This window comes from Corvus kubaryi, unplaced genomic scaffold (assembly GCF_017639235.1).
Source record: "Corvus kubaryi isolate FWS band 111438036 unplaced genomic scaffold, C.kubaryi_AGA036_p1.0 37308, whole genome shotgun sequence".
NCBI lineage: Eukaryota > Metazoa > Chordata > Aves > Passeriformes > Corvidae > Corvus > Corvus kubaryi.
Window position 1 is genome coordinate 394,087 of NW_024581096.1, and position 27,381 is coordinate 421,467.

A 27,381-nucleotide genomic window follows, 5' to 3' on the forward strand; every position below is an offset into this window, starting at 1 on the left:
CATATATTTTCATGCCTACTTGCATAAAAAGCAGCTTGCTGTTGCTTACAAATATTAAAATGTATGTAAAATACATTAGGCTTGTGGACAGATTTCCAAAGGGTGTCACCGCAATGTCCCAGGAGTGACCATGCTTGTGCCGTGGCAAATTCCTGTGCTGAAAAGCCTCAAGTAACCAAGCCAATCTGAGTTTTTTTAAGAGGTTCAATTTTGAAATAGAAAACCCAGAGATCACATCAGGACACGCACACTGGCCCATGCAGGGTCATTGTCCCGAGTCCCAGCAGAGCCAGACTGATAGGAGCACACATCTCACCATCACATTTTAACTGCAGCCCAAGATAGCCTCCACAGACTCTTCTTTCTCCTCTTGTTCCATGTCATAAAAAGAATGAAGTGCTTCTCCCACCATTTATGCACGGAAAAGGTCTGGTTCTGAAACTGTGCACTTCCCACTCGGAAACGGATGACTGTTTAGCAGCTGGCTGCTTTTCAGGGTTACTCCCCCAAAACGTGTCATGGGATGACATATTTCAAGAGCATGGTATTTTTTTTTCCTGCACCACAAGGCCTATTTGCATTTAATTTTCTCAGATCTGGCCTCTGGTTGTTTCCTGGTCCTTCAGAAAAACTTTTTTTCTGTTATTGTTTTCTATCATTTTGATATATTTCAAGGCCAGGTTGGAGGGGGCTTGGAGCAGCCTGGGATAGTGGGAGGTGTCCATGCCTGTGGCAGGGGTGAAATGAGATGAAATTTAAGGTCCCCTCCAACCCAGGCCGTTCTGTGATTCTGTTGGCTCTGCCAAGATTTTATTTTATTCCAGCTGTCACATTTTTGGGGGGATTTTGGTCAGTCTGGCTGACTACAACATGCAGAATAAAAGATTTGTTTGGCAGAGGTGTTGAATGGCTTCTCAGTGAGCACAGTTTACTGTACACAGAGACATCAGGGAGAAGAGATTTCCTTCTGAATTTCTCTTTTTTTCTTCCTAATTCAGCCTCTTCTTCCATTAGCTCTTGTATCCCAGTGCTGCTGCTCAATGTCTATTTACGCAAAGATTTATTTTTCTGTCTCTAATCTGCTGGCTCTTCCATCCTTTTATGACCTTGCTTCCTAACAAGAGGTTTTAAACTTTTTTCTGAGGAGTATTCTTATTGCTTCTAAGAAAGTGAAAGGGGTTCCAATATTTTATCTCTGTTCCTTAATTTTTACTTGCTAATTCGAGATTATATAAGAGGGCAGGGAGTTCCCCAGGTTATGCTCCATGAAGCACTGTAAGAAATCACTGCTGAACCCTTTGACTCACTTTCCTTCTGTTCTTCAATATTCCCACTTGATCCCTGTGAGATTTGCCCTCCTCATACCAGCTGCATAAAATCACCAAAAACATCTTCCTGTAATATTTGGGCTCCTTAACAAGTAGTTGTTTGTCTGCTATAAATCCTTTGGTATATTTTACATTGTTTGCCTTGCAAAGATAATTTTAAGAAAAGTTGCAGTATTGCAGATACTGAAAGGTCATGGGAACTTCTTGCTAAGATTAGTCCAACTTCTTCCTATCAATGGCTGTAAGTGGCATTGGCATTGTAAAAGGAGTACTGTGGGAGCATTAAAAGACATTTTTTTTCCCAAGTACACATTGAAAAGCACTTTTATCCCATGTCTAGGGCTGGGCACTAACAGGAGCTCTATCACTATGGGCTGATGTTTTCTATTCAGGGGCTCACAGAGAATGCATTGTTCCAAGGGGAGCTGAGCTGCAGAGGTTGGAACAATTTCATAAGCACAAAATTCCTGCAAGGTGTCTAGGAGGAGCCTTCAGATGGAAGGGAAACCCTACGATAGGGGCAGCTAAGAAAATGAACTTTACACTGTACAACTCTAAGAACAGAGAAAGTAAAACAAAAACCAACCCAAAGTTGGCATTTCCTTCACTCTGCCCAGTTTGTCACTACCAGGAGCTAAGTAGAAACCTCATGTTGGTCAGAGCAAGTGCTGTGAGGAGCAGCTGAGAGAGCTGGGGGGGCTCAGGCTGGAGCAAAGGAGGCTCAGGGGGGACCTTGTGGCTCTGCACAAGTCCCTGACAGGAGGGGGCAGCCGGGGGGGTCGGGCTCTGCTGCCAGGGAACAGGGACAGGAGGAGAGGGAACGGCCTCAGGCTGGGCCAGGGGAGGTTTAGGTTGGATATTGGGGAAAATTCCTTCATGGAAAGGGCTGTCCAGCCCTGTCCCAGCTGCCCAGGGCAGGGGTGGAGTCCCCATCCCTGGAGGGGTTGAAAAGCTTGTGGATGTGGCACCTGGGGACATGGGTCAGTGGTGGCCTTGGCAGAGCTGGGGAACAGTTGGACTTGATGGCCTCTGAGGGCTTTTCCAACCCAAATGATTCTGTGATTCCATGAATTTCTCCAAGGATTTACAAAAAAACCAACACCTTCCAGCTGGGACCATCCCTCTCTGGCATGCTGGCCATTAGCAGCTGGCCACAGCAGTGACACTGCAGGGACATGGACACGTGTTTTCCTAACCTTAAGAGATAAAACTCTAACTTAAGCCCCCTGCCCAAATGCATTTAATTTCTCAAAGGGCTGCTTCTCTTTGTTCTTTGCAGCATCTGGAGCCTTTACAAAGGGAGGGCTATAGGCTGAGAGCCCTTATCTCCAGGGGCTGCATCTAGGAGTGACTGGGGGTGCTCTTTAGATCATCATGGATTGTCCTGGGCACAGACACTCCGCACTGAACCACCTGAGTGCCTCTGGCAGATTATTCCATCTAAGTGCATTTCTCCTAACATTGAGGGGCAAATGTGTTGCTCAGTGACTTTTCTGTTCCCTCTAGGTTGTTGCTGGCAGCCCAGGCCATGGTTCTCATGCTTCCTCAGTCCTTACAAAGAGGAGGAAGAAAGAATTTGAAAGGACATGGACTTGTGCAGGGGAAGGATGAAAACACCAGGCAATTACTGAACACTCTCCTGTGCAGTGACGACAAATATCCTGACCCAACTGCAGAGAGACAAAGCCGTCCCCCGAGCAGCATCAGGGCTGGCTGGTGCAGCAGGAAGAACGAGTTGTGCTTTTGGAGAGTTTTCTCTCCTGCAAAGGAGAGATCATTCTTCAGGGAATTCTTTTCATCTTGCTTCCCAAGAAAGGCTGGTTCGTGGTGCCAAAGGGTTTCCTCAGCAGAAGAAAAGCATCCAGTTCCTCCTTGTTTCCCTTTCTTCCCCCCGGTGCCCCACTACCATACACGCACAATAACTTGGTTCGGCTGAAGGACACTGTTGAGAAAGGTGACGTCTGGAGCTGAGGACACCAAGAAATGCAAGTCTATTTCCTCCCATGAGGGTTATCCCATGTGGTCAATCAAACCCTTGGAGAAAGGGAGATTTACTCTTATTTGCAGTTATCTGGCTTCAGCTGCCAGGGGTTGATTAGTACCCATTAATTATTTTCCCAATCCAGGCTCTCATAAGCAGTGATCAAAGCACTGTTCAACCCTCCTTTGGCTAAAACGGAGAGAACGGTGCCTTTGGACCACAGAATGGATGGAATCTGCTGTGGGCAAGGATCCCAACTGGCAAATGCCCTCACTCAGTGCAATATCTAAAAATCTTACCACCCTCTCTGCTGTGGTGATGCCCCAGCCAGAGCTGTGAACTCGGAGTAGATATGGTGGGTTGAATATGGTTTTGTTCTTCTTTTGATACAGAGACCTGAAAACATTTCTATCTTAAAATAACTTCTCCAGTCCTTCTATTTTTTCGACATTGCTACCAGCTTCTTCCATGTCACTGCAATGGTATCACAAATGCAACATCAATGCAATACCATTGCATCTGCATCTTTTTTCAGCTGAAATCCTCCAGAACATGTTTTCTCACCGCAGAGGTAACAACTACAGCTGCAACTTTCGGTACAGTTCAGTGAAAATGGGGTTTGTTGGAACACCTCTGGCTGGCTGAAGGATCCTAGTGCAGCTGCCCTGCCCTCAGCGATAGCTGCCTATGCTGGTGTTGCCCACAGATTTTATCAGCAGTGCCATGTAGGTGTTTTTCAAAGGATCAGTGGTTGAAAGTGTCAATTAGCATTGTAATATTTCCCACCTACAAGGTTAAAAAAAAAAAAAAAAAAGTGTGGGGGGGTTTAATTCTAAATTCTTGAGATTCCAAAGCAGTGAGTGTCTTTCTTCAAAAGGAGCAGGGAGATGATGCTGCATGAAGGAAACTGCCTCTTGGGTTGGAAATTTTTATAATTTCCACCCACTCTGATAACTACAGGTAAATTGTCTCTTATCACAGTGCCTGTGGGCTAGATGCAGCCAGGGATGTGGTTGTTTCGGTTGCAGTGTTTCCTTTCTGTAGGATTTTTTTTCCTGGGAAAAGCATGCCAGCCTCTGTAAGTGCTCTTCAGTGGGAGTTCAACAGCTTTATTGGTTTTGAGAATGTGTCAAAGGGCAAGAACAGACAAATTCATGCTGTAACACAAATACAAAAACTCTGGGAAATTCAAAGGCGGGTAGATCTGAGGTTCTGCCCCAGGTTCATTCCTAAGTCCTAAGAGTTCATCCATCAGCACCATGGCTTCTATGTGGAAAGTCTCCTGCTCCATCACCCAGAGTGTTCGTGCAATGCTTGGGTGCTCTCACGAGGGTTGTGCTGTCAGTAGGAATATTTTCCACCCTGGGGAGCCCAGGGCTGGCAGTGGGATATCTTTCAGCTGAGGCTGATATGAAGAAACGAACCAGAGCAAATATTTCATTTATATTTAATATACACCCTCTGCGAAACTTTTGTGGGGTGTGCAGCTGCTTGAAACGTAAACCTTAATTTCATTCTTCATTAATTTCATGCAAAGAAATTAGGAAACCACTCACAGTGTGATGTGTGTGGCAAAAATGTGGCCCAAAACAGGGTTGATATAGAATGGTATCCTGCATTGCTGTTTTTTTCCCCCATTAACTTCAGAGAGTGAACACTACGCAGTTTTGGCAGTCTCATTAGGAACTGACAATGAAACACCACTGGAACTGGTGTGGAGCATTTCTCATAAATATTTCTTAAATGGGCACCAACAGGCTAAATAAATTCACTCGTCCTTATCAATAAAAAAACTTAGTGGCAACAGCGAACAATATGGTGTTGTCCTGAGCTTTTATGGTGAGACGATGAGATCATTTGTATGGAAAATGTAATGGATGAGGTTAGATGAGACGAAATTAACTAGAACTCTCTTTCCATGAAGAGTAGGGCACAGAAATTATTTGATTGTATTTTCTAAGCCAATGTTCTGTTTGGTTTTCTTTGCTTGTCTAGACAAGATAAGAGAACTATGGCAAAACCAAGTGATTCTTCTGCCCATGGTGGAAAACTGACAGTTCTTGATCAAGAGGCTGATATTGTAAATCAGTGGGCATGCTCTATCTGTTAAAGTTATCACGGGAATCTCACTTGGGACAATCTCACTTGGGCACCTTCCCAGTGCCTTTGGGAAATGTACATGGAGCAGGGTAGGAAAGGCCAGCTCCAAGACACTGGTAGCCCAGCCTGTGGAAACACCAGCCCCCAGGGAAGCTTCTGGTGATTGCTGGCATCTTGGGTGGTTTGGGAGCTGCAAACCCTAACAAACCCTGAACAGCAGTGAAAACGCTGCTTTGGTTGAGAGGCACTGAAACAGTTGCACTCATAGTGTGGCTGTGGCCCTCCAGGTTAACAATCCTGCTGTTTCATCCTTTTTGGAGGCTCAAGGCAGTGTTCCCCAGGTAATAAATCTATGTTTTCCTACAGGACCAAACTGGATCCTTGTCGTTCCCACATGGCTGTGGAACAACATTCCTGAATGTCCTGTGCTGAACCCAGGGCTCCATTTCTGTCCCGAGGAGTCCAGAGGATGCCAGCGGCCGTCAGTGTTTAAGACTTTGGCATAGACAAGGGGTAAGAAACTTGATGGTCCTCACCAAGAAAAAAGTCCGATAGCAGAGGATTTGGATCCCATGGGGAGTTAGATTGGACATTAGGAAAAATTTCTTCACCAAAAAGGTTGTCCAGCCCTGGCACAGCTGCCCAGGGCAGTGGTGGCATCCCCATCCCTGCAGGGATTTAAAAGCTGTGTGGATGTGGCGCTTGGGGACATGGGTCAGTGGTGGCCTTGGCAGTGCTGGGGGAATGGTTGGGCTTGATGGCCTCTGAGGGCTTTTCCAACCCGAGTAATTCCACAATTCTATGATCTGTAAATACATCCTGTTATTTCATTGTCATACAGACCTTTCAAGCTAAACGTTGGGTGTTTGAATACTTTAAGGACTCACAGGGTGCAGAGGCTGTGTCCACACTTGCAAAGTCGCAGGACTCCTTCAGTGCTCCTTCCAGGAGAGTTTGAGCTGGATGGCACCAGATTGGTGCACCTGGAGTCTGAAGGGAGCAGGGACCATTCAGACAGGTCCCCAAAGCCATGGTCCTGAGCGAAACCAAAGCTCTGATGAGGACCAAGGGCCAGGCTGTGGTTGATGCAGATCAAATGTGGGTGCTCCTCCAGGTACTTGTCCTCCCCCTGGCCCAGGATCCCCAGCTCTGCTGCACGGGTGGCTAAGCTCCCGCGTAGCAGCTGCTCAACAGCTGCAGGTTACACTTCATATATGAAAGAAACCCTAAATCTGTGTGAAATTTCCAGTGGTTTAACAGCTGCTGCCTGAGCCAGGCTGTCTGTGTCACACACACGGTGACACTGGAGGGGAAGGAGGCACGATAGACAGCTGGGAGCAGTCATTTCTCCAGGCGCTTAGTTTTAATGTGCTTTTGCTCATGTCAGAGCCTTTTCAGTGAAAATCTGAGAATGGAGAAGCCTTCGGATTTATTTTCCTCCTTTTTCTCACCCCCTGCCCCACAGTTGCAGTCAGTTGAGTATGAGTCAAACTCTGTCATCACAGGATTTTTTTCTAGGGGGACTTTTTAGTGGATTTCATTGCAACCTTAAATTCTCATTCTTGTGAATGGAGAGGAGTGGTTTGTCCATACAGGAATGGGTGGTTCAGCTGAATTAGCTATTGGGTTTAGACAAAGACAATTTGCTTTGAGACTTCTCTAACTCTAAAGTTACTTTTTTGGGGGCAGCAGTGCTAGGGGTACATTCCACAAAGTGCTGGGTCTTTGGAGAGGAGAAGGTGTTCCGGACAGATGAGAAATTTTTGAAGAAGTGCCACTAAAAACCAGGAAATTAGTTGTGTGCTTTGAGAAAGCCGTATGGAGCAATTTGCAAGAGGATCTGGAGGGTGATTAAAATATCTACATATTAATAGGCTGTGGTGTGACCAACTAACTAACCTTGTTTGCCTGTGGAGAGGGAGGGTTTTATGCCCAGGACATAGCAGGGAAAAGTCTGGGTCACCAGAAGGGCTTCATTCACCTCAGTCAACAATAAAGTGCAGGATAAAATCTGTGGTGTTGCTGGCATTTATTTTAAAAACACCTGGTGCAAACAGTTGCTTTTATTTCCCAACACTTTGCGCTCTCTCTGTGTTTACAAAAATAAAATGACCCTTTAATTTGTATCCAAGACCAGTCCTTAATTCTAGTTTTTACTGAAATTATATTTGTGCCGGGAACCCCTTATTTGCTCTCAAACACAAATACAGGTTAACCAAAAGTGATGTGATTTTTTAGCTGTGGGAAGCCCTGCTCTCAGCAGAGGTATAGCACACGCTGAGGATCTTCTGTCTTCCCAACACTGCTTGCCTGGATTTTGGCTGGATTTCCCCACTTTGTTCCTTGCCCCATGAATCCTCTGTAATGTGACATCAGTCTGTGCTCAGATAATAACTACATGAAGGAATTCCCTCTGGCTGGAAGAGGGTCTCCTGCCAACAGGGCAGTGGACAGTTCACTTCAGTCTTGGTTTTTCTGGTGGAAGCCGTAACTTGAGTTGTAGTTTTGGTGTAAGATCAAAATGGTTTGGGCCAGAGTGTTCCTGCACCCCAAGTCTCCCTGCACATCTGATGGTGCATCAGGAAGGAAGAGCGATGGAGAGGCACAGGGCAGATTTTGAGGTGGATATTGTAGAATGGTTTGAGTTGGATGGGACTGTATGGATCAAGACCCCAAGAACTTGCAGGTTCTTGTGGGTGAAAAGCTGGACATGAGCCAACAGTGTGCACTCCCAGTCCAGAAGACCAAACACACACTGGGCTGCATGGGCAGGTCAAGGGAGGTGATTCCCTTCCCTCTACTCTGCCCCATGAGGGCCCACCCAGAGCACTGCACCCAGCTCGGGGGTCCTCAGCACAAGAAAGACGTGGGCCCTGTTAGAGAAGGTCCAGAGGAGGCCACCGAGATGCTCCAGGGCTGGAGCCCCTCTGCTCTGCAGCCAGCCTGGGACAGCTGGGGGTGTTCAGCTGCACAAGAGAAGGCTCCAGGGAGAGCTCAGAGCCCCTGGCAGGGCCTAAAGGGGCTCCAGGAGAGCTGCAGAGGGACTGGGGCCAAGGCATGGAGGGACAGGAGCCAGGGAATGGCTTCCCAGTGCCAGAGGGCAGGGCTGGATGGGATATTGGGAAGGAATTGCTGTCTGGGAGGGTGGGCAGGCCCTGGCCCAGGGTGCCCAGAGCAGCTGTGGCTGCCCCTGGATCCCTGGCAGTGTCCAAGACCAGGCTGGATGGAGCTTGGGGGAACCTCAGATAGTGGAAGATGTCCCTGCCCATGGCTGGGGGGATGGGACTGGATGACTTTTAAGGTTCCTTCCAATCCAAACCATTCTGTGGTTCCATGATCATCTTGTTCCACCCCCCTGCCATGGGCAGGGACACCTTCCACCACACCAGGCTGCTCAGTGTTGCACCAGGGGAAGCCTTGAATCCCCCATGTCCTCCCCAGCAGCTTGAACACAGCTTTAGTGACCACCAAATGCTCCACCAGTAGCACAAACTCGAGTTTCCTGGTGGTGACTGTGGGCTATGAGCTCCAGAGCTCCTACCCAAGAATGGCTGGAGGGGGCCAGGACAGCTGGAGGCCCCCAAACTGGTGAGAGTTGTGCTGCTCTTTGACCCGGGGACACGATCCCCATGGAAGGGACTGCAGAAAACAGGGCTGATCCTTCCAGATTGGGACAGAGCTGGCAGGGGGCCTGGTTTTCCCTTCCCCAGCCCCTGCATGGGTTCTGGCAAGCCAAAACCCTCTCCTTGGCACAACAGGGCAGAAAATAAGTTCCCCCCATTGTCCTCTGCTTCCGTGACATGGTCACTGTCACTGTCCCACCAGAGAGTTCGAGAGGTACAGGACACCCCACCCCTGAGATGGGTCCCATTGAGGGACACAAGTGGGACGCCCCCAGAGATGTCAGGGGACAAAATGAGCCGCTCACCCCTTCCCTTCCCCATCCCTGGGTTATCCCTGCCCAGAAAACTCTGAGCAGAAAATGCCAGGACTGGATGGGCAATGGTTTGGTTTTGTTGTCTTGTTTTAAACAGCCCCTGTGAACAACTGTTGTGCTTGAGAGGCGGGAAGGGGGGTTACCATGGCAAAATGGGATTTGCTGGGAATGAATAGCTTTCTTTTTCTCCCCTGAAATGAATGGGTTGCTGAGACCTCCCTGCATATGAAGGCTGTAGGTGCTACACTCGGTGGAATGGACAGTGAGCAATTATCCCCCCCAGCTTCACGTTATCCACAGGCTTCTTAATACGACTCAGTGTTATTACACAAAAAAAATGTGATCTCAAGTGTGGATTGAGAGAGACAAAATGTTCCCAGTGGGATCTATCCGTGCCTCTTCCCCATCCCCTCTGACAACAGGGATTAGCAGCAATGTTTGCACTGACTGTAACTAGGACATAAAGACCATGGTTCATTTCTTCCCATTCAGCTAATTCTTTACATTGCAGACACTACAGGATCCATTTAGGGGTTGTTGTTTTTTTTTTTTTTTTTGTCTCTTTTGTGAAAGTAGGTTGGGGTGGGAGGGGGCGAGGGGGAGAAATCTGCCGAAGAAACTGTTGGCATCTCCAAAGAAAAGTATCTTTTCAGCCCTCAGGCTGCAGCCCTCAGCCCTCCTCTGCCGGGGATGAAAGAGGCCGCAGCGCACATCTGATGTGATGGCATTCACAGGCAACCTCGCTTCTAGGCGAAGGCCACGATATATTTGCCAAGAATGGCAACTTTTAAGAAATAAAGTGATTTAAGCTGGCAGATTTGACCTCCCATATCAAGCTCTGGGTTGTTTTTTTTTAAGCAAATGGGAGTGCTTGCTCCCAGCCATCTCTCATTCCTGACACGTTCCCACCTCTAAAGCAAACTACAGCACCAATTTCAGGTATGTTTTTTTTTCCAGGAGAGCTTTGGGAGGCAGAGTTTGACCATGTGGGAAGGGTTGGGCCAGAACCCCATGGTGAATATTTTTCCCAGCCACACAATCCTTAGTATGTACCAATTAACAGTGTTCATGTTTCGGTCCCATTTAGAAGAAAGCTTCTCCAGCAGCCAAAACCTGAGTTGTGGAACATATGATTTGTGCAAAGGAGCTGGAAAATGCACTTTTGTGCAGCGCAATCACACCACCACCTCAGTCTGTCTGGGGAAAGGTCAGTAGGGCAATGGTCCCTGGAGCACCTCCACGCAGGTTCTAAACCCAGTCCATCCCTGTTGTGGGGCAGGGGTGAGAGGAGAGATGGTTAATATCGCCAGCTTTCCTCTGACTGGCCCAGGAGCTTGCATTATCTGTTCCAATGCCATGTATCAATCTTGCCTTAACAGACAAGCCCTGCTGACTCACAGCAAGTTCAGGGCAGGTTACGTGGCAAAAATGAAGGATTATGAGATGAAAGAGGAACTCGTAAATTTTTCAGAGATGAAGGACAGGCAGGGTTGTGTGCCACAGGCAGTGCAAGGACGTGGCAACCCACCTCTGACCTGTGGTCTCTCCCTCCTTGCTGCTGCAGGCAAATGCTGTAGAAATAAGAGCCCCAGAGCCAAATTCAGGGCTTCAAATTATTGATTGTGGGTTTTTTTTCCTTATTTGATTTCAAACTTCCAATCTTGGAGAGGAAAAGTATGCAGAGGAGACCCACCTCTTGTCTGAAATTTGGTCAGCACCATCACAGGCCATAACCCATGCAAGGATTGAGACCAGATCTGTGCACAGACAAGAGAGAGAAAAAACGACCCAAAATTGCACCGTGCTTCTCGGGTGACCCCAGATAATGTGCCTCAAATATGTGTGATGATATATCTACTGCCTATCACCTCCATTCCTGGCGTGGGGAGAGAGAGCAGATGAATCTGAGCTGAACCTGAGCTGTCCTTGGGGGGAACACAGGCTTGCCAAGGCTTCAACACATGTTTTGGAGAGCAATAATGCATGTGCTCAGAGTGCAGGATGATGCCTGGCTATGTTTTCCTGCAGCACCAGAAATATCCTAGGAATGGGCAAGTGCTGATATGGACGACATATTCCTGGGCTCCTTCCAGTAAAGGGAAGATGTGAATGGTACCTTGGAGAAAGTCACCTTTCTGGCACCTCAGCTCTTCTCACAAATGGTGTTTTCTTGGTCAAGACCTCCCAGAGTGTTGGTGTCGAGACCAATAGACAGCACATGTTCCCTGCTGGTTTGTAGGAGGGGAAATAACAGAAATTTCACAGGGTTCTACCTGAAATCTGCATTAGGGTGAGCAAAGTGCATCAGACAACCACAGAATCACAGAATGGTTTGGGCTGGAAAGGACCTTAGAGACCATCTTGTTCCATCCACTACCCTGGGCAGGGACACCTTCTGCTGGACCAGGTTGCTCCAAGCCCCGTCCAACCTGGCCTGGAAAACTTCCAGGGATGGGGCATCAGATCTCGGATGGCCCTGGGATGAGCTCAGATGTTTAGCACACATACGGACACTGCCACTCAGGTGTTTGACATCTGGGGCTGACTCTAGTCACACACAGACACCTTTTGTTCTGCCGGCTGTTATTCCCCAAAAATGTACGGGACACTTGGTCTGCTCATCCCAGGAATGGTTATGGGGATGCTCACTTAATAGGGTGGCTGTCCTGGTGAGTTTTCCTACCAGGGAGGGATGTGGTTTTGGTGGGTCAAATGATGTTATGTGTCAAAATAAAGGTATTTTGGAGAGTGTGTGCTCATACTGACATATTCATCTGATGCTAATTAATACAGACAGGAAATATGTTGTCAGGTTCAGAGCTGTGTGTTAGCTCACCCCTCACAGCCCTGTTCTGGATGAATGATGTGTACCTTTAAACCTAAAGAATTTGGAAAGAGAGTTGTATTTGCTTCCCATGGGGTTACCACTGACTTCACTTGTTCTATTCGATTTCTTTTTTTAAAGCCTGAGATAAAGATGGTTTTAGTTCATTACTGTCAAATGAAAATCATGCTCTGACTTCACAAAAATGAAACGTATTTCTAAAATTAGTGTCATCCTGTTTCACCTTCTTTCCGGTCACATTGTGCAAGCAAAGAGATCAAACATTTGTGCTTCCCCTAAACAGAAATTGTTCATGTTTGAAATAAAGTTAGGTGGGTGAGTATCCACACAGTGGATGAACTGCTTTGTGTTTAAAAATCAGGTGGGGAGAAGAGCATACTTGGATATTAGGAAATGTTCTGAATCTCAGAGGACTCTCCAAAGAGGCAGGGGAGATCAAAAACCTCTGGGATTTTCTGTTGCAAAAGCAGAAAATCCCAGCCTACCGTGTTGCATAAGAGAAAAAGTGAAAAATGCAGGACATGAGGTAACCTTTTTACTTATTTCAGTCATCATCAGGCTTCACCTGGGGCAAAACCTAAGCATGGATTTATGTACTACCTGCTCTTGTTTGGGCTGGAGGCATGGACTCAAAAATCCATCCTACCAGATTTTAAAGATTTTTTAATGGAGATTTTTTATTTGTTCAATGAATATCACCTAATGACCACAGGAAGGCAGCTGACAGTTAGTTCCAGGTGGGTTCCTTCAGTTGTGAATTAACTTGGAGGAGTTGGTCAGAGTTTGTACTTTCACCCGGCAGCCAAATCACCCAATTAATGCAATGACGAAGCTGCTGTGGGTGCTTGCGAGAGTTTGGAGCAATTAATCACCTGTGTGTTTCCTCCTGTGGCAGGAGCAACACCAGCTGCTGGAATTATCTTAACTAACACCAGTTGCTGGAACTATCTTAACTAACACTAACAAATCTGGACAGTCTCAGCCGCCCAGAAATCAGTGCTGGTTCCCACAGCTGTCAAAGTCAGTCTCAGAATCACAGAATTAATCACAGAATTACAGAATAAGCTGACCTGGAAGGGAACCATAGGGATCATTGAGTTGTCTTACCTTGGTATAAAGTATGTCCCATCTCCCTTCAGTGCAGTCTGGCTGCAGGTGGCCCTTGTCACTAAGATCATCTTCAGAATTGTCACCAGGAGATGCTGCTCATCTGTAAGGAGAAGTACTGCTGGCTTGTTTCTGAACATATCTGCTTTTATTTATCTTTTTTTAATTTTATGTATCTACGTGTTGTTATTCTCAGAGAATTCAGCATGAGTGTATGACTTTTAGAGAATATGGATGACTTGCTTTGAAAAATAAGGGAAGGTTCTCAATTTTAAACAATTTCTGAAAAAATAACTCATTACAACAGAATAAAGTCTCCTAGTCTTCAAGCATATGGTTCACTTGTCAAGCCTTTCCTGTATAATTTAAAATCATACTTATTGTCATTTTTAATATACTTAATGTATATAATCAATATACAACTTCAAATTTTCAATCACTTCTTGAAATTATGACACGCTAAAAAGCACTTGAAGACCAGTTTTAGTAGAATTATTTAAATGGAGAAATCCATCGAGTTATGTTTTTACAACAGTAGAATTCTCTCCTCAGTGGGACAGGGAACGAAGACAACAAATTCCATCCATTTTACAGAACTGAAGAGATGGGATTTCTGAAGATGAAAAGATGAGCTCATTTCCTCACTCGGGGTCCCCCAGCACTGCACATTAATGAATCTCTGACATGCAGTGCTCTGCATTCAGGCACACCCTTGCCTGAAATCCTTCCCATGTTTTTCCCACTTTGCAGCGCTGTGTTACTGGATACACATTCTATTTACAATTAATTAATCTCTGATCTATTTTCTGTTGTGAAGGTGAGCTGTGTCTCACTTGGCTGCTGAAGGAGGAATGTTAGTCACCCCAAGTCTTGCTGTAGTTGCTGCATCAAGACAGCTTCAGGAAGATGGTAATTTTTTGTTGCTTCTGTAGGTTTTTCATCCGGGACAAGACTTTTCAAAGTCATCTGCCCGTGTATCTTCTTACATCTTGTTTTTTAAGTTGGGGTCATCCCCCTTCTGGAGATTCTCCTCTGGTGGCTGTAGACGAGATGTTTCCTATGGTGATGGCTGGAGGGAGGTGAAACACCCCTTCCCAGCTGTGTCCTGCCCAGGGCACAGCGCTGGCACCAGGAGCTGCACACACAGGGCTGCTGTGAATGCCCAGCCTGGATGTCCCTGTCCTGTGTCCTCCTGGAGGTGGGCAGGGGCACAGGAGGTGGTGATGAGGGAGAGAGCAGCATGTCAGGGGAGAAAGGGCTTAAAGGAATGAAGTGAAGCAGCAGGAAGGCTCTCAAGGGATGATCTCTCCATCCTGCCTTCTCAGCTCTGGGACTGGGGCTTTTTTTCACTGTATTCTGATCAAGTTGTGCCTTTTATGCACAAACCTGGGCTGGGGATGAGCAGCAGGTGAATGGACAGGATCTGGACATGAACCAGGTGCCATGTAGCAGGTTTGCTAGATCATGCAAGGATTTCCACGGGGAGGGGGAGTGTTTTATAGCCTGGGATATCAACTAACTGGGGGGAAAGGAAGGAAAACATAACCCCAAATCCTGTGATTTTCTCTATTAGGTTACATATGAAGAGGTGTGTTCAGCCACAATTCTTCCATGTTCAGACAGAAGCAGGAACATGCTACTTCTGGCACGTTTTGGGGATCAGTAAGCCCCTCTTCGGGGAATTTTTTTGCCTGGGGACGTGAGGCAGGATATTTGCTCATTTTAAATCCCCTGTGTAGAATCCCCTGTGTGTTCTTCCACCAGAACATTTTCCTTTCGCATTTTCCTTTACAGGCATGTGGCTGGTGTAGACCAGGGGCCAAAGAGAGGAAGGACAGATGGATGTGGGATACCAGGGGTGAGTTGGGAGCAAAGCATGGGAACAGCGCAGTCCCTTTGCTGTGACTCCTCAGGGGCACTGGAGAGGCTTCAGAGCTCCCAGACCTCCTTCTCCTCACATGATTGATACAAATTCCCCTGGGATGAAGGTCTGTGAGAAGTTCCTCCTTGCTGTCTATGAGCAAGACTGGAGGGAGGTTTGGCTGCAGGGCAAGGTTGCCAAAACCAGAAAAATGAGAAGAATTCCTTGCTGTGAGGGACATTACAACTGGGTACCGATATGGTGATGCTCTGAAAAGTGGGGTGATGTCTTGGTCTGTGGCGGGAGACAGAAAACAGCCAGCAGTGAGAGTATGTCAGCACAGTTTGTCTCAGAAAATGCAGCTCAGTGTGTTTTTGGGGTTTGTTTCTGGTTTTTTTTCGAACAGTTGAACTTACTAGAGGTGAAACCACTTGTGGTTTCCTGTTTTCATAATTTGGCTTTTTTATTGTCTGTCAAGGATGTTTCTTAGAAGCAAAGTCGAGTCTCCTTGCTGACTTTAGCAGGTTTGGTGCTACCATGCAGGTAGCATAGGCACCCAGGGCTCCATTGGAGGTTTTGGCATCCCTTAAGAGGAAAGCAGCTGTTTAGGGTAAAGAAGAGGGCAAAGAAAAGTTGTGTGAAGCTCATCTTGTCACAAAGTCAAGTAAAAATCTGGTTGTGTGTCTACTCCTGTTGTGGATACCCCCAGCTCCTCAGCTGGAGAGCATCACTGATTTATAATGCTACAAACAAAACAGGAAGCAAAAAGGCTTTATAAATGTATGAATTATTATGAAATTGCTAAGTGCTGAGCAGCCTTACAGAAGGAGGGTGCTTTTCCCTTCAGTGCATGTGCGTAATTTAAACAGAGAAAGAACATGTACTATACACTCTTTGGCCACTTTTCCCAGAAGTGACTCTACAGAGAGGAACCAGCCCTGTGTTTTCCCACCAACCCCAGTTATACCCAGTACAAATATAATTATTCAAAGCATCACAGATAACAGAATCCCAGGATGGTTTGGGGTGGAAGGGAGCTTCAAGCTCATCCAGTGCCAGCCCCTGCTATGGGCAGGGACACGTTCCACTATCCCAGGTTGCTCCAAGCCCCATCCAACCTGGCCTTGGACACTGCCAGGGATCCAGGGGCAGCCACAGCTGCTCTGGGCATCCTGTGCCAGGGCCTGCCCACCCTCACAGGGAGCAGTTCCTTCCCAATATCCCATTTATCCCTGCCCTCTGGCAGGGGGAAGCCATTCCCCATTTGCCTCCCCTCTTGCTTGTGTTCCAGACTCCTGAAATTTTCAAGAATTACTGGGGTTTTTGCCAGTCCAAGTGCATGAGGGAGACTGTGTTCCTCCTGATGGACCCTCTGTGCAAACTTTGATGGAGCTGAGAGAAGCACGGTGTGGTGGGGCATTCTTGGCCCCAGGATTGGTTCAGCAGCAGTGTTAAATACATCCAGGAGTTAAGAGAAATGTGAGAATGGGAAAACATAAGCAAAAATTTCTTCGGCACTTGGAGAGGAGCCTCTGCTCCCGCAGCCAGTGCCACAGAGCTGAAAACACAGGTGGTTAATGAAGTCTTACAAATGGTGTAGTATCTTTCCATGCCCTGTTGGGTTCAGCAGTTCTGCTGCTCTCTCAGGCTGATTCTGGGTTATGTCCTTGGAGCCTGTGAAGGCCAGGAAGGAGAGGACTGCGTTGGTCTCCTCCTGGCTTCCCCCCATCATCTGTCAAACCCTTTCCAAAACACCTTCTCGCATTGCAGCGGCATCAAGATGTGCCGCGGGTGACCTTCTTCCCCAAACACCCACAGATAAACTCAGCTCTCCAGCTCCTTTCATCCGCCAGGGAAACTTCTCCTTTTTATGAGCTCTATAACTGAGCCCCAGAGGTCAGCACTGACGGGTAGGTTTTTGTCATGTTTCCTGGAAAGTTTGTTAATTTATAGCACGAGATTTATTTTAGGAGAGATGAAAATAGTTCACGTTGTGTAAACCTCTGCGAAGCACTCGGAGCTGTAAGTGCTGATAGAGCCACGCTGCACCAGTTTACATTCTTCAGATGGCTGATTTATGGAGGCGGCAAGTTGGTGAGGCTTTTTTCCCTTCTAGATGCAAGGCAATTTCCTGAGCAAGGCTGGGGTTGAGTGTCTGTCACATGTATCCTGCAAGAAAGGGTGTTTATTTTAAGGCATCTCGAAAATGAGAGAATTGAATGCCCCAGTTTGTACCAGTTTTATGGAATTGGTACAAACTCATGTTCTCAGTCCCCAGGCTGTGGCTGAGGTGAAGATTCTGAGGGGGACAGGGTGGCTCCCTCCTGGTTCCTGCTGAGCACAGGGCCATCACTGCAGGAACACTTCACCAAAAACCACCAACAGAATAGCTGAGAAATTTAAACAATCATTTTTCCCTTAACAAAAAGTTGCTACTGTGAAAGTAGAGGTGTGCAAGCAGCACTGGATGAGAAATAACGCTGGTGCTTGTTCTGTGGAAGTTTTTATGGATATGGATATATGTTTTTTATATCTTGTCTACAACCAGAGAAGCTCCCTGTAGCAGAACACAGCTGAACGCACTCAAGGATGCTTTTATTTATCTACTCTACAGCTCAGCAACAGTAAACACTGTCTCCCCTTCACGAAAAATGGCTCATCCATGTTTATATCCATAATAACATGCCCATTTCCAAATTTTCCTTTGAAATTTCATCTGCTTGAAATGCCACAACTGGATGAAATGGTTTGGGGATATGTCTGAAGTTGAGCTGACCTTGCTTGCAAATGTCAAACTTCCCTGGGTGAAGCAAAGAGAGCTGTCTGTGGGTTTGCTTTTTGGGAGTTGCAAGTATCCCATTTATTTGGATTACCCTTGTCATTTTGCCTCCAAACTCCAGACATGAAATTGGGTGTTTAATAGAAGGAGTTTAGTAGAGTTTCACCTCATACTCGGGACCTGCCAGGAGCATTTACACCTGCAGCTTAATGGGGGATTGCAGCAGTGGGGATGGGGACAAACTTTGAGGGAAAGAAGAGTTTTGATGCCACAGCCTACTTTCCAGGAGATCCTCTTGCCCCAAAAAATCAGGAAAAAAATCCCAAACCACTCAGCAATAGCAACAGCTCAACTTTTCCTACAGTGGATCACTTAACAGAGCTTTTCAGCGCTGTTCTGCCCTGTGGTCTCCTTCTGGTTCTGTTTCCCTTCTTTCTATGTATATCAGCAGTTGGATTATCTGGATTTAGATGTCCACCTGGCTGAGATCCTTAATAATGAGTCAGTGGCACTTCCCAGCTGTGCACAGGCCCCTGCGTGTGGCTACAAGTCCCCAGGAAGAAGCTCTGTAGGTATTTTCAGCTTTTCTAAGTGACTGAAATATAGAAAGCTCTTTGTCACTGTCAGCAAGTGACAACAGGAACACCTGAGTGGTAGGAAGGAGAAAGGAAATGTGGTTTTTCTTTCACAGAAGTACAAATTCCAAGAAATGGAAGAAAAACAACAAAAAACTGACTGCAAATTAAAAACTCCAAATAAAATAAGCCTGTTCTGGGGAGTTAAGATTCTCCCTTTCTATCCAGAATGTGGTTTTAAACAAAAAAAAAAGCCTACACATCTTCACCAGTGTGGGGGAGAATATTCCTGGGCATGTCCGCCCATCAGCTTTCCAGTAACATGCATTATTTTGGCTTCCCTTGTGTACAAGCTGCAGCCTGCAGATTACAGGGACAGCTATCTGCAAACAGTTGATACTGGGACTAAAGCTTGTGAAATTTGGAAGTGTGCCTGTTCCACAGCTTCGGTGCTGTCGTGCTGCAGATATACCCTGATGGAAAACACAGGGAGAACTCCAAATCCGTGGCTTCCTTTAGAAAACAATGACAAAAACCTCAAAAGCACCTGCATCCTGCGTGCAGTGTAAATGATGATGCTTTACTTGCTGCTGAACTTGTGGTAACATGAGCTCAAAGACACACTGACGGGTCCAGTACGAAAGCTGCACTGAAAATTGTTTTGGAAACATCTTGGGAATTAAATGCTTGGAGAAAGAATAAGTTGTTCCAACATCACTGACATTGAGCAGGGGAAACAAAACTGGCTATGAAAAATACAAATATTAATGTAGATAAAAATGGCGCCTTGGAGAAGACACACCTGGAAATAGGGCACCTTCATGGTGGACTCCCCTCATGTGGTTATGCAGATCCTCTCTGCAGGCAGCAGAGTCCGAAGAGCTCTTCAGGAGTGTCCATTCCTCCCTAAGAAAAAGGATAAATATGAGATAAATCGCCTTCTATAGTGCCCATTGTCTCCACTGACTGTGACAAACCTCTGGCTGAGACTGGAATGTCAAAACTTTTAGCAGCCTGAGGACACCGAGGAGCCTTCTGTCTCCAGGTTGGATGGTCCAGCTGGCCCTTCTCTTTCTGTGCTGCTGCAAGTCGATGGAAATCTCTTAGAATCATTGAGATGTTTAGGTTGGAAAAGCCCTCAGACCATCAAGTCCAACCACTCCCAGCTCTGCCAAGGCCACCACTGACCCATGTCCCCAAGTGCCACATCCATCAAACTTTTAAAACCCTCCAGGCATGGGGATTCCAAAACTGCCCTGGGCAGCTGTGCCAGAGCTGGACAACCCTTTCCATGGAAAAATTTTCCCTAGTATCCAACCTGAGCGTCCCCTGGTACAGCTTGAGGCCATTTCCTCTCATCCTGTCACTTGTTAACTGGGGGAAGAGACTGACCCCCACCTGGCTGCCCCCTCCTGTCAGGGAGTCGTGCAGAGCAAAAGATCTCCATTCTCCTTGCTGTGATGGCACCTGGGAGAGCTGGGTGAATGCAGATCCTTCTCCTTTAACAGGCTCTGCCCGGGAAGTGTTTGCTGCAGCTGCTGCCTGGATACTTTGGTAAGCTCAGATTTCAAGCCTTTTGTCTGCCCCAAATCACATTGTTCTCTTATCCATGCACTCCTGCTCATACGAGACATCCTCTTCAGGTTTGGCAGTGCATCTGGTGGGCACCGTGACTTTGCTGGTGAATTTGGTGTCGTTTTAAGCCCCGGGGTGCAGTGCTGGGAGTGTGTGTCCTGTGGGAACGGCGTGGGCTGGGGTACCTGTGCTCCACGGGTGATCCCGTGGGTGTCAGACCCACAAGTTACATCCCTGAATTACAGTGTGGTGCTGTGAAGACAGGAAGGGGAGAGGTCAGCTTAATTACACTGCAGAATATGAGTGATTTTGTAACCTTCCTGCCACAATTCATCCAGCAATGAATCTGGATGAAGCCTATTCATTCAGATTTTGCAAGCATAGGAAGAGCAGGTCCCTAAATACCCTCCAGCAATTTATTTTGAGTAGTCTCCAACTGCTCTCTCAAGAAGTTTCTCTTGTGTTAAACGCCTTATTGCATTGAGAAGCATCTCCTCTTCCTTGGAAAGTGGCTTTTTACAGGGGGCAGATAGTGATAGGACAAGGGGCAACAGTTTTAAACTTAGAGGGGGAATTTAGCATGGATGCTGGGAGGAAATCCTTCCCTGTGAGGGTGGGCAGGCCCTGGCACAGGTTTCCAAGAGCAGCTGTGGCTGCCCCATTCCTGGAAGCGTCCCAGGCCAGGTTGGACAGGGCTTGGAACACCCTGGGATAGTGGAAGGGGTGGAACTGAATGAGTTTTAAGGTCCCTTCCATCCCAAACCATTCTGGGATTCCCTGTGAAATGCCCTCAAAGGTCTCCTCCATAAGAAGGGGCCTTGACTTGCTAGTGATCTTTGGATCATTTGTTCTCTTCCTAACACCATAATTACGTTAATGATGTGTCAGCCTGTAGCCATGGCAGCTAAACACTGGTCCCCTCTGGTCATGGCAAAAGATGGTTGTATGTCCAGGGTGGGAGCAGAGGACAATTCTTTCTGGCTCAGCTGGTCAGGGAGCTGCTGAAACACTTCCATGTTGGAACAATTTTTGTGGAAGCACAACAGTGACCTGACCTATGCGGCCAGTGAGTGATTTGGTTAAATAGCCAGTAAGTTCCTCCTGCCATTTTGACTGGAATATGGGATTTTCCTGCCCCAGCTCCCTGTTAAACAGGTGCTTTGTATCATCTGGAAATAGCTGTGTTTCAACACGAGGATCAAGTGGATTTCACAGAGAGACTGGGATTTGCTTTCAAGGCTGGCTCATGTGACGTGAAAAGCCGCTCTGCATGTAATAACGACTAATATTATTAAAGTGTGCTCCAGGGTGGGCACTCTGACAAAAAATACCACTTTATCACCAATGCAAAAGAGAAGGGTGGGGATTTTTTCCAGTTTTGGGGGGATTTTTGTCTTTTATTGTTGTTCCAAACCATGGTGCACTTGATCTAACCCACAGTAATAAAAAATAGATTATCTCACGGACAGTAAGCTCATCATCACCCTTTGCTGATAACAGAAAACAAACACCCCTTGCTTCTCAGTGCGTTGCAGGAACAGGCTGTGCTCCCTCCCTTGCCTGGATCAAGTCAAAGCAGGAATCTTGGCTGCATCTGGGAAAGAGGGACGCCAAGAGATTTTTTTGTTTCATTTTTCAGTTGACTTGTAACTCCACCTGCAAAATATTCCCGAACTGACATCTATTTTTTTTCAACATTTTCCTGATACACAGTAAAATAGGATCATGGTTCCCAAAAAGCAAGGGATATGTTGTGCTCACCTGCTCTCTTTCTCTCTCCCTCCCCATTTTTTTGGGTTTTTTTAGGGAAAAGAGGTAGAAAAGTGAAATCCTATTTGGGATAAAGATAATTTCTTGCAGAATGAGTATTGTCTGTGGTGCCAGGAAAAAGGATCTGAAATTACAAGACCCTTAATGCCTCCGTCTAGCCCTTATTATTTCCTGTCCTTTGCCTTGTCCTGGCTGTGTTGGTGTCCCCTGAAGCCTTGAGGAGCACATTGGGTAAACACAGAGTGAGGGGAGGGTGTCATGCACAGCATTACGTGGGCTTGTGGCACATCTCCCAACATCACGCAACAACTGCAACAAATCCTTCATCTCCTGTGCATCACACCTCTGTGTTCAAAGGATTTCATTAACTCTGAAGGTAGTAAATTTTTTGATAAATCAGTCTTAAGACGTTTTGAGGTGCTACCGTCTGGTGCTTCAGCTTCCCAAACACACCTTCCTGCATTTTGTAATCATGGTCTTTGAAAGATCCCCAGGGAATACAGAAACTGGGCACACACACAAAACAAATGGAAGTAGGGAATTCTCTCTTCCTCTCTCTGCTGATGAGATTTTCTTTTCTCCCAGTTGCATTACATTTTGGAAGACCAAAAGTTGATGTCAGTTGTAATGCATTTTGTGCAACAATCCAAAAACTGCAATAAAAAGTTTGGGAAGGCAGTCATATATTTTCAAATTCAAGCAATTTTCTTGCCCAAATGCTGATGAGTAGAACAATTAACCAAATGAGCTCAAGTATTTGTAAGTAAACCTCTACCTATCACCATGCTTTGAATTAATTTCACCACTCTAGATTTTTTCCTGCTCAAGGAACATACTTCTTTTAAATCTGAGGATATTTTATGTTGTTGCTACTATGTCTGTGGAGATGATTTTGTGAGAGTAATGGAGGCATCAGTGTAATGGAGGCATTGTTCTGTGGGTTCTTGGTAGGGTGATTCAGGGAAAAGAAAGGGCTAAAGGCACTGAGGGGCTCGGGGAGGACCAGGGAGTCAACCCCCCTCTCCCCCACAAGCAGGAAGGGTTGGACCCTGGAGAGACGTTGGGATGGGAGAGCACTGGAGATGTCAGAGCATCCTTCCAAGCTTGGAAGTTTGGTCCTTCTGCACACCGAGCAGATCCTACAGGACCTCAGGTGTCTGTAGCATCTCTCAAACAACCCCCCTGCTGGAATGCTCCCCAAATGTCCCCTGGAAAATCCTGCACATCCCTTTTTTTGCACCATAGATGTGTTGCCAGGCTGCACACACCCACGTTTGGCAGGGCTCCACCACCCACCCCGCTCTGGAGATGAGCAACAGCAGGTTTCCCATCTATTCAGAGTGACACCAATACTCGCTGCTGGAAGGGTTGGGTAAGGAGGTGTTCCCGGCCACTCTCAGCTCCCCAGGAGCTACCAGTGCTCACATGAAATGAGTTTTCCCTAAAGCACCAATGCTGTGGTGAAACACCCTGTGAGTTTTGGTCTCTTGCTTCAGCTAGAGCGCCTGGATCCTTAGAGGACCAGGCAGCTTAGGAGACTGCTGAGGTCCTTGGCCTTCCTACATCTCCATTTCATCTTTGCAGCTGCCAAGGCAGGTTTAAAAGGGCAGTTTTGGCTCTAAGGTGGCAATACTTCAATGTTTGAATGTCTCCTGTCTAGTAGGAAATATTCAATCCACTTTCTTAGGCTTTTTCTATGAGAGTAGGAAAGGATGAGAGAATTGGGATTGTTCAGCCTGGAGGAGAGAAGGCTTCAGGGAAACCTAGCTGTGTCCTTCCAGTGACTGAAAGAGCCAACAGGAAACATGGAGAGGGACTTTTCACAAGAACATGTAGTGACAGGACACAGGGAATAGCTTCCCACTGCCAAAGGGGGATGGGATATTGGGAAGGAATTGCTGTCTGTGAGGGTGGGCAGGCCCTGGCCCAGGGTGCCCAGAGCAGCTGTGGCTGCCCCTGGATCCCTGGCAGTGACCAAGGCCAGGCTGGACGGGGCTTGGAGCAATGTGGGACAGTGGAAGGTGTCCCTGCCTGTGGCAGGGGATTGGAATGGGATGAGCATTACAGTCCCTTCCATCCCCAGGCCACTCTGTGATTCTGTCATTCTGAGGAAGGACATTCCCAAGCCACGACCTTTCCTGTCCATGGGCTGTGGGTACATTCTGCAGCTTCCTTGGCTGACAGCTGAGGCCTCAATCCCTATGGATAGCTTTGCCAGGGAGGCTGTGGAAGAGACCTCTTGGAGGGAACCTGGGGAGCTGTCTCTCCTCTGGGAGCTGTTACACCTCCAGGCAATCTAGAAAACACAATTTATTATTTCCTTAGAGGATCTCCAGCATCTGAATGATGACTCCAGGTCCCCTTCCTCTTTTTTTTTTTTTAAACCTTACTTAACCTTACATTTTTAAACCTTAATCAAGATGACCAGGAGCTTTGTTTATTTTCTTGACAAGAGCTGAATTTCTCACAAACACAAGAAATCAGGCTCTAGAAAAGCATCATAGCAAATTGCAAGAATTATGAAAGAAACCCCATGGCCTGGCAACACTACAATTATATACAGGAATTGCTGGATGTAAGAAAGCAGGAGTTTGGAAAACACATATATTTAGAAATACTGGGCTTTAGAACCAGCTTTAAATCCAACGAAAAGTGAAATAGTTGTGCAGCAAACCTCTTAAATACCATCCTTTTCGGCTTTCACCCTCACCCCATAAAAATCCATCTTGAACCTCTGCATAATTAATTTTTCCTATCAAGTATTTGTCCTGTTCACAAGAAAGAAATGACAAAATGCACGAAAACAGTAACCCAAATCCTGGCTGTGCCTTGCTTGCCCAAAGCAGTGTGAGTCAATAGGCAGCAAACACTTTTCAGAAGGTTCTTGTTGGCACTCGTGACTTTGATTCCCATTTCATGAGAATCAGCTACACTGAACCCATTCTGCCTCTTAAGATCACATGGCTTTTGCCAAACTTCACCACTGGTATCAACAGCTACAAATATTCTGAAGTGAGGCATCTGCTAGTGCTGAGTTTGAGTTCCCACTATGACTACTGTGCTCCTACATCCAGTCTCAGAGCTGCTTAAGAAAAAGTGGCAAGGAAACAAGGAAACTGCCTTAAAAGAATGAAAGATGTTGTAACTGTGCCCAGGAGCAGAGGTTTATAGTTACCATCTCCATGGGTAATTAGAAGGTGCATCTCTAAATACCCAGATGAAACTACATGTTTTTGTACAGCATTAAAAAAAATGTTGCAGTTCCCATTTTGATGACTGGGCTGCTTATTTTTGCATCCACACTCTTGCAACCCAACTGCAGGAGTGCAACAAATTGAACCACCAGGTAGAATCTTCAAAAGAGGTGTCAATAATGGCTTTTTTATCACAGAATGGTTTGGTTTGGAAGGGAGCATTAAAGTCATCTGGCGCAACCTTTTTTCATTGGTTGCCTCATGAAGCTGTAAAAACCATGGACACGATGACATTGGCCTCCATGGGGACAAGTTGGGCAGGATTAGAGGTTTTTAGGGCAGGATTAGAGGTTTTTAAGGCAGGAAAGTCTACCCAAGCTGCAGATGACATCTTGGGCTCAGGAAGACCCAGTGGTACAGCTTGCAGCACGACATGGCTGCAAAAATGCTTCCTTTTGGATTCTCCTGGAGATCTGCTGCATCTGAGCACATCCATTTGCACCAGTAACAGAACCACACAGCTTATGAAATGGCAGCATTTGCAAGCTGGAGGCTGACAACATAAATACCAGCTGTTTGCTGCACACCCTGCCCTCCCAGCCGCCTTCCCCGCTGCTCACAGCTGCTGCCTCCCTGTTTATGGGGGTCGAAATCCTACGTAAAAGTGCCAAATCGGAGACTTAAAAAGGCCTTTTCAGCAGGAACATGTCTCCTTTCTAACCCTCTCCCTGATGTGGGCTGGGAGAACCAATGCAAGGCAGTGAAATAGAAACAATAAAATATGTTAATCGCTCTTTTGCCTACCAGAGAGCAGAGCTGGGCCCCAAGGGGAAGCGACATTTTCAGTTTTATCTCAGTGGCACTGCTCCCTTCAGCGCTGAAAAAAAATCAGTTTTAGAAACTGCTTTTTCATTACAGATATCTGAATATTCAATATGTCATTTAAATTGGCTTCGGATCTGTTCCCATAGCCACCCCCGAGGAGCCTGGAGAGGATAAACCACCCAGCTGATATCTCACACCAGGTTGTTTTGTCTAAGCCCAAAGTTTCTTTGTCTTGGGAAATTAAAACAACCCTTCTTGCTTCAAATGACTTTCACTTTTTCAAGGGAATTTCATGCACAAGGACAATTCTGCAGCACTCCTGTTGTACATAATGACCCAGAGACCAATCTGCTTAACCACAAGAAAACCCTCTCTTCCCCCAGAATTTGGGAGCACTGGCTTTTCATTCTGTTTTGATGGCGAGTGCAGCATCACAAGTGGAGAAAGACTGGCATTTGTAGTCTGGGGGGGATTTTAATAGAAGTAAACATTCATTTTAAAGAGAAAAAAGAGAGACTCTGAGGGAAAATAAACTTTCTGGGCTTAAAGAACTCAAAGGAAGACAAAGAAAGGGCCTTTGAAATCTGCAGGGTGTCTGTGTCCCTCACCCTACCCCCAAAAGTTACCCGTGTCTCCCTCCTTTTTTTCCCCTCTCCCCCCAACCAAGTTAACATGACGCCAAACATAATTTGGATGTTTATACAGAGCGTAATTCACACCATGTTCCCAAGGGCAGCAGGAATAGGACTGAGCCCAGCTGGGCACCTGCTGTCCAGGGCTGGGCTCAGCAGGATTTCCATCCCCAGGCACATGTGCTCAGGACACCCAAGTAACAAGTGACAGGAGGAAACGTCCTCGGATTGCAGCAGAGGAGGTTTTGTTTGGATATTAGGGAAAAATTCTCTATGGAAAAAGTTGTCAAACCCTGGAACAGTCTGCCTGGGGCAGTCATGGAGTCCCCAGTGGCACCTGGGAACATGGGTGACTGGTGGGCCTGGCAGTGCTTTGGGGAATGGTTGGACTCCATGAGCTTAGAGGGCTTCTCCCAAAGGATTCCTAAAGACCTAAAGGATTCCATGGCAGTATCGATGACACTCCCAAATCCCCAGCCATGCTGCCGCGGAACGTGCCTCCAAGCTCCCAGAGAACATCTCAGCCCAGCCAGGAAACAGATACCCCTTTTGCCTCAGACCCTGGAATATTTCAAGGGTGGTGAGGGACCACCAGGCTCAAATCCACCTTGTGCAGGTTCAAGCTTTGTCCTTTGCCCTCAACCAGTGCCCCCTCAGCTCTCATTTATATAAATAACTGTGTATAGCTTGAAGAAGAGACTACAGATCAGTTCTCTTTGATATTTCAGATGAGTGGTCTCTCCATTGCACTACTAAATATGAGACAGACTCTGCCTTGCCCTGTTTTCATTAAAAAATGCCCATTACCACCCTGCCTTAGTTCTACATCCCAAAATGAGGAGAGTTGTTCCAACCTCATTGACTCCAAGAAG

The 27,381-nt window shown here is 46.6% G+C and overlaps 1 long non-coding RNA gene across 1 annotated transcript; it reads right to left on the bottom strand.

Moving 5' to 3' along the window:
• Positions 1 to 16,352: 16,352 nt before the first annotated feature.
• Positions 16,353 to 20,169, bottom strand: LOC121665040. Its single transcript, XR_006016198.1, has 3 exons — positions 19,912 to 20,169; positions 19,316 to 19,419; positions 16,353 to 17,328 (listed from the first exon to the last, which is right to left on the bottom strand). It is a non-coding gene; the product is annotated as an uncharacterized LOC121665040 (long non-coding RNA).
• Between the last annotated feature and the right edge of the window lie 7,212 nt (positions 20,170 to 27,381).